Consider the following 10,933-nt stretch of genomic DNA (forward strand, 5'->3'; position numbering starts at 1 on the left):
TCGCATCTCGCTCTCGAATCCGCTCTCGAATCCTACTTCAATGTGTTTGAACCTTTATCTGAAACAATAACTATGCACGGGTTGTAGCAGGTGTTCAAAGAACAGGTCTTTTAACTGCGAGATAAGCACGTCCCTAGTTGAATCTTGATCTCATGACGAAGAAAAAACAAGCCATGATTCAACAAAACTATACGCATGCTTACAAAAAAAGGCAGGCTGCATTCAAGAAGTCTAAGAAAGATCCTTTAGTGCACAATATTGAAAAGCTAAAATGCGCGACACCGCGCCGGGGTGGCGCAGCCGTTACGGCGCTCGACTACTGTTCCCGAGGACGCGGAATCGAATCCCGGCCTCGGCGGCCGCTTTTCGGTGGAGGCGAAAAGCAAAGTGCCCGTGTGCTGTGCGATTTCAGTGCACGTTAAAGAATCCCTGGTGGTCGAAATTTTCGGAGTCTTTCCCTACGGCGTCTCTCATAGCCTGAGTCGCTTTGGGACGTTAAACCCCATAAACCAAGCCAAACCTAAAATGCGTGACGGGTGAGTTGAACGCAGCAGTTAAGCAAGCGCAAGACTATTACTTTCCTTTTTATCTACGGTTAAAAAAGCGCCCTAAATAATTTTGTCAGTTCATGAAAAGGAATGGAAAACACCAGATATCGATTCCATCTCTTGAACATGAAGCAGCATATGTCACCGATAGCTTTGATGAAGTCCTATGTTTTAATGAATTATTTTATTCTGTGTTTACTGTTCCTTGTGGCACTTGTTATGATGATTTCAATTATCTTTTAGCACAGGTTGAACCTATGTAATCCCTGAATGTTGATGAAAGGGAATTGAATTCCTGCTTAGAGGGATGAATGCTAGCTTTGCTCCTGGTCCGGATAACCTACCATTTGCCCTTTTTCGTTCGCGTGCGCATGAGTACTCCAAATAATTGCGAATACTTTATGTAAAGTATTTGGATGAAGGTGTGCTTCCCTATGTTTGGAAATTAGCCAATGTTGTGCCTGCATTCATATCTGGCCCTTGTAATGTCGTTGCTAACTATCGTCTGATCTCTTTGACAAGAATTTCTTGTAAAGTGATAGAGAATGTGTTTTAGCACTATTATTAACCATATAAATAAGTATCCTTTATTAAATAATCAGCAGCAAGGTTTTCGTAGAGGTTTTCCTTATGTATCTCAGTTGACAGAAATAATTTGCGATCTGACAACTGCACTTGATAAAGGGATTTCCATTGATTGCATCATTTTACATTTTAAGAAAACGTTTGATATTGTTCCTCATTCTCCTCTGCTTCAGGCATTGTCTTAGTACAGCACTGATAAAAAATTATTCACTAGATAAAAGGTTACTTGTGTATGAGAAGACAAAGGGTAGCAATAAATGTTAAGCTCTGAACAGAGCATACAGTATCATCCGGTGTACCTCACGGATCAGTGCTTGGACCGTTGTTATTTTTTACCTTTATGAATGACATCTGCTCTGGTATTGCTTCAAGTATTCATCTATTCGCGAGTGATTGCGTGTTCTATAAGCTTATTAGCTGTCCGAATGACTGCGATGCATTACGAGATCATTTGAACAATATTGATGATTGGAGCAAAAAATGGGTGATGTGTATTAGCGTCCCAGAATTTGTATATATGTGCGTCACAAAAAAAGAAGAAACCATGATTTTTTTTATGGAATCAATGGAATTCATATTTCATTGGTATTCGAATGCAAATACTTGGGCGTATACATAGCTTCCAATATGAGTTGGCGACATGATGTTGGCTACATTACTGGACAATCTTGCCGTGTTCAATTGGTTTCGTCAGGCGTAACACAAAACAATTTCCTCCAGACGTCAAAGAATTTTTCAAGGCTAACGCCCGTTTAGCATTAGAGTATGCATGTTCGGTGTGGGACGGCTGGCTCAGGGTAGATATAGATAGACTGAAGAGGGTACACAGACTTGTAGTGCGATATGTGTTTGACAATTACAGCAGACGCTTCACTGTTTCAAGTGCCAAAGACTTTTTGGGATAGAAATCTCTAGAAAAACGTCGATATACAATGTGCCTGAAAGTTTTCGATTGTATTTATCACAGGATGACTGGCATTATTCGTGAGTTGCATACTCACGCTCCAAACTATGTTTCATTACGGTTTGACCATCCATTAAAGGTCAAGAAAATTGACTGTAAAACTGATACATATAAGTTTTCATTTTTTTCGAAGATCGATCAGAGACTGGAATAGGCTGTCCAAAGAAGTAATTTCAATTATGTCCTGCGAATTTTTTGTTGCTACTCTTTAATGCTATACATAAGATGTACGGCTTGTCCCGTTTGCATTGTGTTTTTTTTTTTCTGCACGTTTGTGACACAAATGATGTTTTGTTCCTCCTCCCCCCCCCCCCCACTCCCCCCCCCCCACCCCTTTACTGTAATACCGCTTGCGGCTCTTTGGGTATTATAAAAAATACAAAAATATGCGCGACGATTAAATGGCAATATGGAGTCTCCCTGCGTCGCAAATGTAACCCTGCGGACAGGAGTAAACGGAGCACACTATTTGCTTCTAAACTTTTTCACGCGTTGCATAATTTAAACCGGCATTCGTGGTATGTGCGAACAGGTAGTAGACGCCAGTACCCTTTTACCTAGAAAAATATTTTTTTTTCTCCAGTGCTGAAGGCGTGATTTCAATGTGAACGAAAAAGCGTGCTCCGTTCACTTACGTCCGCACCTATGTGCCCTTTCAGCAGCTCTGTGAATCGAATTCAGCGCTACTAATATCGCTGTCGCATTGCCAACAAAAAAAAACAAAAAAAAAATCATCTTCTGGCGCAATAGGACATCTATTTTTCCTGTCATTGGCGGTCAATTTAAAGACCCCGGCTTTTCTCCTACAGTTCTTTCCTTCCCCTCGTCCTATTATCAACGACACGGTATAGGTTTCTAGCCGGGTTACAGCAGCTTTTGCACCATGCCCTTATTTTTATGCCCCTGGTAAATGACGCATGCATGTCAGGCAAATTTTGCATACAAGGCTTAGTACTTCAGCGCAGAAATCTCCCCAAGAGAACTAACAAAAACGCGGCCATAATTTTCCTGAGAATATTAAAGCAGCCGTAATAAAAGTTAATATTGAACTGATCCGGAGAGGATGGATGTAACACAGCAGCGTGATCGCTGTTACCAATCAGAAAGTCATTCCAAAAGCAGAGATAGTTCGTTAAAACGCGAAGCTCTCGCTCCACTACATGGCTCCAAAGGAGGGTAGCTTTTCACATGCAGAGAGCGCTTAAACGTTTCTAGAGGAAGTCGAAAAACAAAATATTGTTGGACGAGAGCGCGCTGGTTGCGGAAAGGGATCAAATAATTCACTGATCTAGGGCAGGTTTATCTCGGGACATACGGCCGAGGGAGGGCATCATGAAGCGTGAATGCACAAATCATGAAATGAGTACTGCATGGAAAATTTTACAGGCTCAATGCGCACCGGCGGGATAATCAAATACCGGCACTGGAAGTCCATCTCAACAAAATGAAATTACCAGAGAATGGTAACGACGACAGTACATTGTTCTGCGATAGCAGGTTTTAGGGCACCATCTAAAGAAGGAGAGCATACAGGTAAGTAACGTAGAATAGACTCCCAGAACAAGACACAGCAAGAATGTTGTCGTTGTTCTTGCTGTTATTTTTATCATCTTAACTGATGACTCATACTCACACAGAAGGGTCGCCAAGGATGTTTCTGCCTCATCCACAAGAACCTCCTCCTCTTTATCTTAACTTCAAAAGTGGCTTCTCTGCGTGGTGGTCAGGAACTGAGATTTTTCTCCGAGAATATCTTCGCATTATTTTTTAATTCGTTGGTTTGCTTTTATTCGTACTTTCCAGTTCCAGTTTTGATGATGCCGCTCTGTGTGTAAAACAATTATTTCGACCTCTCGAAAGGCTACTAAAGCGGAGAACAAGGAAGAAGAAGGGAACAAAATTGACGTGGTCCCGGCGTTGTCCGACTTTGTGGCGAGTCTGGAAAAGGCGCTGGCGGTAAAGTGGTACTTAGCTGAGAAGGGCCCCATTCCACTCACACCTAGACGCGTCTTGCAACGGCAATGTCTTCAAAGAAGAAATCCAAGAAAGGAGATCCTACTGAGATGAGCACCATTAATGCCTTGTCCACCTTGGAGCAAGCCCCCAAGAAGGGGAAGAAGCGCAAGAAGGGCAAGAAGGTTGACGATGACGAGGAAAACTTCGAAAGGGCCACTATGACTACGACGCTAGATCCGCCAAGTAAGGGTCGCAAAAAGAGCACCACCGACGGAGGAGACATTCCGGCTGCGGGAAGGAGGAAAAGCACTAGTGCTCCCGATCTGACTGCTACCGAGCGTAGGAAGAGCGTAGGTTATGCTGGAGGACCGGACAAAGGACGCAGGAAGAGCGCTCCCGCTTCTGACGGTGAGGCCAAGAATCCAATGGACAGCGCTGAAGCGCCACCTCCTGATATGGGGTACGAAGGAAAAAAAGAAAAGAGTAAAAAAAGAGACCCAGTTGCTGGAAGAAGGAGTTCGCGGATGCTAGAAGGAAAGCCGGATCCAAGGGGCATGAAAGCCAGTCAAAGTTCTTCTGACATAAACAATATCGCGTGCAGCTGTCAGGGGTGCGCTTGCCGCTGCTGCCAAGAACTCCGCTCGGCTAGCAAGCATCGACTAGACGAAAGGGGAAGCACTCGCATCGAGACAGTGCTGCGAATCGAAAGGGTCGATCCGACAACGGTGCGTGGTCAAGACCCGATGCAAAGGAGAGCATCTAAGGTTGCCTCGGAGCCGGTACTCAAACAGTACGGTAGCCAGGGAGGAGGTCCCATGATCGGCGACAACAGTGAGGTGACCATCACCGTTCGAACCTTTTCGTGCTCTGGGCAGGACTTCCTATCGGCTAACGGGAGCGACAGCGACATCACGGTCAACATACGCGTCGTCTTTCGAGATTCCCAAGGCGAAGAAGCCTCGATGACCTCTGTGGTAAGGGCTCGACCAGATGGCACTGAGAAGGTGGCAGCTGCAAAGCCCACCCGGTCCAGATCAAAGGAAGATGTGCCTGGTGTTGAAGCACCAATGCCCGACAGCCAGGCCGTCAAGAAGGAGCCACCCAAGCCGGTACTGCGCACCATGCTTCCGGAACCAGAACCAAAACCCACCTTAGAAAACGAACGGGACAAGAGGGCAGGTGATATCGAGCAGCAAAGCCTCCCTGCCTTGGATTACTTGAAAGTCAGCTACTCGCTTCACGATTCCAGCAAAGACTCGCAGACAGAGATCTTGGTGACCTCGGGTCTGGGGAACAGCAGTTCGTTGTCGGTTCCAGATAAGCTAGGGACTGGTTCAGCCGAATGCATGGCCATAGCAGATCTCGAAGCAATAAGCGTGAATTTGGTGAAGAAAGTGCAGAAGCTCAGGACGATCCACATGCAGTCTAAAGCCAGGCGTGATATCTCTCCGGCGTCAAACTTAAATGCACCTAGTGGAAAGACGGTCGAACCAGCATCAGGGGGAGATGAGAGTGCTGTTATTGGGATGAACCTACTACAAGACTCTTTCGGACCAAAGAAACAGAAGAAATCACGTAAGAAAAAGCGGGGCACATAGCGCGGATGCCTGAACGAAGCATCATTATCCAAATTTCGTGTGGTACCTTCATATTGAGGCCGGATAAAGGAAATTTGGCATCTTGGAACACGAGGATTCTGCTTTCGGAAGACGTTGCCTTTGGGGAACACTAACTACGTTATATATTACTTTTATAGGTTCTGCTGGCACCCACGGTCTCTCTTAGACAAGAGCGGCAAATGACGGGCTCAGCTATTTACGCGTCATTTCATGCTTCAATAGGAAATGCCTTTTGTGTGATTTTCTATACTACTACGAAGAAAAATAAAGCATCATGCATAGTTCCATTTATAGCAAGCTCTATCAATCTCTTAGGCAACGCGGAAAGGAATTCCCGCCTAAATTTTCCTTGCTTTTCGCGTATGTGCGGAAAAACGACTGTGGGCGTATAGTGGCGATTTTTCTCTCACTCCCCACCATACCAGCTTAAAAAGACGGTAACAGCCCCCACATTATCTATCATACAAGAATTAGTATCGGTAATTTAATTTTGGAACCTTAATAGCGTACCTCCTTTACTGATGTCGTACTCTTCTAGGCGATTCCAATAAAAGATATGCTATAGAAAATGTTGTCTACTGACAGTTTATGTTTATCTTTTCTAGTTTTTTTGTCAAAAGTATTGTAATAGACCTTTTTTCTCATCGTTATACTGCTTATATAATTGTTGGCTCTTTAGATTTAATATTGCGCCAAACTGCAATGTCTGATAGATTGCGTCATTACAGACACTTAGAGCGATTGCTGTTCATATCTAGTGTCGTGAGCTAACAGAAACATTCGTACGAAAGATTTCAGATATATTTGTTAGAGAATGTTTTGAAAATATAGGATTGCGTAACACGAACAACACGAGGACACCGAAAATCCGGTGCACATAAGGCAGATGTATTCAAAACTCCTGATTTATACGTGGTGCCTAATTTGTGCCTAACACTACTATAGCGTCCAAAGAGTTGGATTCTTTCCTTTCCTCGTTCTCCTTGACGCAAAGACTAAGCTTTGGTTATCTGCAGTTTACTACGTCCTTTTGAAAGCTATTTACTCTGCGCGCTCACTGGTTCGTTCCCCAAGACGCTAGCTGCCCCGATTCTAACGCGTTAGCGAACGAGAACAAACGGCGTGATTAGTGATATATTACGTGCATATTAATGGTCGGTGCAGGGCTTACGTCACAGCGTCACGAAATATGGACGAGCGCTGACTAGCGCCGGGGCGTGGGATGCCATGGTACCATTGGCATGACTGCATTTTTAGGTTCGCTGGCAGTTGGTAGGTGCACTGCATGGTAACTTGACGGGGCTGAGCGGGATAGTGGGTTCGGTAACAGTTGGCAGCTGAGTATCTTATGCGCCATTGCGCCTATAGAGAGAGTCGTGTATCAGGTTAGAATGAGACCACGCCGCCTTTGTCTGCTTAAGTGGAAATTCCCTCCAAGCGGAAAGGGGACCACAGAAATAGAAACTGCACAGGACTGTTTATGCGGTCAACAGTCATGATAGAGGAAGAAAAGTAGGTCGAGCTGATTTCAGGCTTTATTTCTATGGCATAATCTTGCATTTGTGTGATCACTCTTTCTCTCAGACCTTTCAAATGAGAGAGTAGGTTGGTTGGAGCGATTACAATGTGTGGAAGTAAAGTCGGCTCGCGGACTCGAGCAGAGGTCACAGTAGGGTGAGACGTCACCCGGATCAGGTAGGGAATTCAGAAAATGTATTTTAAAGTGCTAGCCTGTAGTCAGTGCCAAGCGACTTGCTCGGCCAGTAACAGAGATTTATGAGTTGGAGAGTAGAGCGGGGGGTAGTTACAATAATGTAAGTTGATTTCATGGTAGGTGAGTAAGCATTCCCCCTTGCTAAAAACCGGAAGTAAATCGTTCTCTGACCGGTTGAGTGACTGCATTCCCGGGGCTCCGCTATTCACTGGAACAAATCGGATGAAGATTACGCGTTGGGAAAAAGGATGGATTGGAGGATACGGTAGGCGGGTGCGCGAACTCGGCGGGAGCAATGTTCCCAATTAACGCTTTTGAATCTGAAAACACATACGCATCCCGCGTGTAAACAACTGCCAGAGCAATGGCTGCAAGTGGTGAAAAATGAGCTGGTGGCTATAATCCGACACTGCCACGAGGAAGGCAGGGTGATGACAGTATTTTACTGCTTCTACACGAGATGCTGGGTCCGAGGTGGGTAGTGATTAATAAGGATTTGAGCACCGTCAACCCTACAGTAATAATTGCGGTCTAGATGAGTATTTTTCGGTAGTAGTGCGTAGTAGAGACTGTCGCTGGTGGTCTTTGGGAGTGAGTTAATTGGGACTGCGTGTCCCATGTGGCTGAGGCGCTGAAGTAACTGCCCGCCTGGCTAGGACCAGGAAAGACGGTTAAACTGGCTGATGAAGTGAGCTTCGATCAGTTCATTAATCGTCTTGTGCAAGCTCAGCTGAATAAGCATGTACGTATAGCAGTATTGTTAGGAAGGTGCCGAGCATCAGCAAGAATTGCTGTCAGGCTAGTTGGCTTGAATCTTGTAATGTCATAAAAGGTTACGCACAAAAACGGCGACACGAAGAAATACAGACACGAAAGGACGAGCGCAAACTAACAACTAGTTTATTCAGAGGTTTACACCTGCAAATATAACACATGTAAGCGCATGCGTGGTGGATACACCAACAACATGCCTGGTAAACATGACACATCATCATACCGTACAAGATAGATTTCAACGAGGCAGGTTTGCTTCTGTATACGACAAGAAACGTATCGCTGACGAGAACCAAGAGCGTTGCCTTAGCAAAGACTATACACAAGCCGCCAGCAACAAGAAAGACGCAGACTGCGAAAGAAGTGCTGGACGTGTTTAGAGATAACGACTTGTGCTTATTGCAGGCCGATAAAGACGGCGGTTTTGTCATATCAAAAGCTGTGTTTAGAGAAAAGGCAAGCGAGGCAATTAGTAAGAACTTTAGATCGGTTGAGATAGGCGTAACCAGAGTGAAAAGTAAGGCTGTGGAGTTGTGCAATGATTTAGGTCTGTTTCAGATAGCGAAATGTATAAACAAGTGTGCAAGCAACTCATTGCAGTAATGTCTCTTAGCGCAAACCCATAAAGCGGATTTACCCTTTAGAACGGTTGTGAGCGAGAAAGGCTGTTGGCAGAACCAGGTCAGTTTGTTCCTTCAGAACCTTTTACAGAAGGTGGATGCTTTGACCCGTTTTCTACAAAAATTCACAAGATGTAACTGGCTTTTTGGTCCAAAATCAGTATTGGGTTTATATTTTCTGTTGATGTACAGGACTTCTTTACACCGTACCACGTGCTGAACTGCTTAAATATGTTAAATCCTGTGTAGAAGAGAACGGTGAGATGCCGTTTCAAAACGCAACAGGGATAACTGTATAATTTTATAACTGTACTAGAATTTTATCTCACTAGCACATTCATAACATTTGACAATGGTTTCTACCTGCAACGTCGCTGTTTTGTACAGGATCTTGTGTTCCTCCTGTCCTGTGTAACATTTTTTTGTCTTATATTGACCATATCCTAACAAACGTCTTTAATGGCACCAGGGCTTTAAAAGTCTTTAGATATGTAGACGACTTCTTAATTCTTTTAAAGAAACAGGACGACATGAACTACAATGACATAGACGGATGAGATATTATATGCTTTTAGAGTTTATTGTAGAGGTGTACCTTTTACGCATGAGGTTACAAGAGATAAGAATCTTCAGTTTTTGGACATCAAAATGGTTCTTTCGGAGAAGCAACTGTGTTGATTATATCATCCCCGAGAAAAGAAGGATATTATGACGCATTGGTCAGCACACCCGAAGACGATCAAAAGAGGTGTTGCAGCAATGTGCCTTGAGTCTGCGCTCATTACGTCGTGCCCACACAGAATGGGTGAGAGTTTCTTCGAACAACCTTCCCGTTTGGACAATGCAGGCTGCCTCAACACGACTCTGGCGGCGGTAAGTGAAACCCCCTGGCAGAAAATGAAAAGGCAAACGCGAAAAATTACCCTAAAAGCAGGTACGAAGCCTGTAGTAGTACCTTCCATGCATAAGGTGGCAAACAACAGGAAGAGAGGGGACAAATGGTACGGAGTGCCTACGGTGTTTTCAGCACCTGTGAAGTTAGTCCAACTCTGCTCTCGCGAAGCAAAGGAGAGAAACAGGCCAGGTAGGTGCGCCAAAAAGTGCGGCGAGCCATACGCTATATGCGCAAAAGGGGTTGTTTACGAAATTGCAGTGTCATGTGGAAAGTCCGAACAGGACGCTGCTTTTATGATCGTGCAGGGGAACGTGAACATAACTTATAAGATAGGAAGTGTAACTCGAATTTGATTCAACATTGCCGAAAAGTCAAGTGCCGACCGCGACTGAATGAAATTAATATTATTCGCTGGGCAGCAACACCGTGGCACCTGAAATATTAGAATCGTTTTTGACAAAGAGCGCGCACAATTGCCTCAGCGATACTTCTCTCATCTTATACAGAAGTGAATCTGCCTCGTTGAAATATATCTTGTAGGGTACGATGATGTGTTATGTTTACCAGGCATGTTGTGGGTGTATCCACCACGCATGCGCTTACATGTGCTATATCTCTTACTAAACTAGTTTTAGTTTGCGCTCGTCCTTTCATGTCTATCTTTCTTTGTGTCGCCTTTTTTGCGCATAACCTTTCATGGTATTACAAGGTACAGAGCAATTTTAAATGCTCCGCGCATGGTGCGATATACCTGTTCACTATCGAGAGATGAGGAGTGTAGTTAGCGAAGGGACCTTGTTATTCTACAGAAGCATAAACCTTGCACCAGGGGGCGCCCACTTGCTTAGCTCATACCCCTATGACGATTGCAAATCCTCTTTATGAGGGCGGATGTATTTTTCTGCAACCTCTGAATGGCTCATATATAGCCATGGTATTGGAGCCGTGATTTGAAATTTGGAAGCCTAATAATCTTATGCTGCTTGAGAACAGCTTACCAGCGACATGTAGAGAAATTGTCGGAGTTCTCATTCGCCCCAAAGACCTTTGTCTTTGGTGCTAATGAGAAGTAATTCTGATTTAGAGGCTGGACACGTGAAGCCGATGGTCAGCGAATCATTTTGGACCGTTTTTTTCAGGTCTTTAAAGGGTGTATTCGACTGCACAAGTGTTGCCAATGGTGGGTCAAATAGTGACGCCTTCGCATCAAAATATCAGTCATACGCAAGGTCAGTATGACTGATATTTTTTGTCCGAC

The sequence above is a fragment of the Amblyomma maculatum genome, chromosome 1, assembly GCF_055883805.1.
Source record: "Amblyomma maculatum isolate TAMU_Amacu chromosome 1, ASM5588380v1, whole genome shotgun sequence".
In the NCBI taxonomy this organism is placed as follows: domain Eukaryota; kingdom Metazoa; phylum Arthropoda; class Arachnida; order Ixodida; family Ixodidae; genus Amblyomma; species Amblyomma maculatum.